Source organism: Lottia gigantea (assembly GCF_000327385.1).
Source record: "Lottia gigantea unplaced genomic scaffold LOTGIsca_94, whole genome shotgun sequence".
Lineage (NCBI taxonomy): Eukaryota > Metazoa > Mollusca > Gastropoda > Lottiidae > Lottia > Lottia gigantea.
Genome location: NW_008711065.1, coordinates 24879 through 25842, shown reverse-complemented (window position 1 = coordinate 25842; position 964 = coordinate 24879).

Below are 964 nucleotides of genomic sequence, written 5' to 3'. Positions count from 1 at the left end.
TTCGAATCGATGGATACTACAGCAGCTACAAAACGAATGAGGGAAAACTATCGAAATCTATTCTAATTTGTCACAACAAACAATTGAACATGGCGGATATATCTATCTATCACGTATATGAAAACATTCCGTAAATCGAGTTCTAATATTATTACAACTATCAAGACTGATCGCAACAGTTACCATATCCCTATACCAACTGAAGAAATAGAAATAGATCACCAAGTAGTCACCATCCTATCTAAACAGACTCCTGAAACGTGTCCGTAGTTCACCAAGTTATCCAGCCTCCTCTAATCTCTCTTTCTTAGGTTTATATTTAGATCAACAATCCATCCCACCTTCGTCATCTAATTCCTTTTTAACAGCTCCCAAACCAATACACCTCACCTAATAGACTTCTCTTATCAAATTAAAAAGGGAAATCAAGGAGGTCTCCCTGTTGTACAAACATTTCTTTAGATACCGACATCCATTTTTAACTTCGTGTCCAAATCCGTCACGATTACGACCATGATTCCGAACCATCTTCTGTTATCAAACATGTCTCGCATAATAGTAGAAATCAAAATATAGAGCTGCACCTCACAATACAATGATTTAAAAACATCAGAAGTAGAATTTATTATCTGTCTCTGGGAGGTAACTAAATATCCAAGAAGATTTGGAGGAAACTGGGACATATTAAATTATTCTATTGGAGCTCTGAAAATGATCTGGCACAGATATTTTGTTTTACATATAATCAGTTATTTTATTGTCTTAATTCCTACTTTCAATAGACTAGATATTGACTATAGAAAGAAATATACACCCGACAAACTCTAGATATTGACTATAGGAAGAAATATACACCCGACAAATTTTTTAAATTCTTTAATACTACAGATGATTTTGAACAATACGACACCATAAATAAACTCATTATTGAGACTAAGTGCTAGAATAAATACAATGCACAACA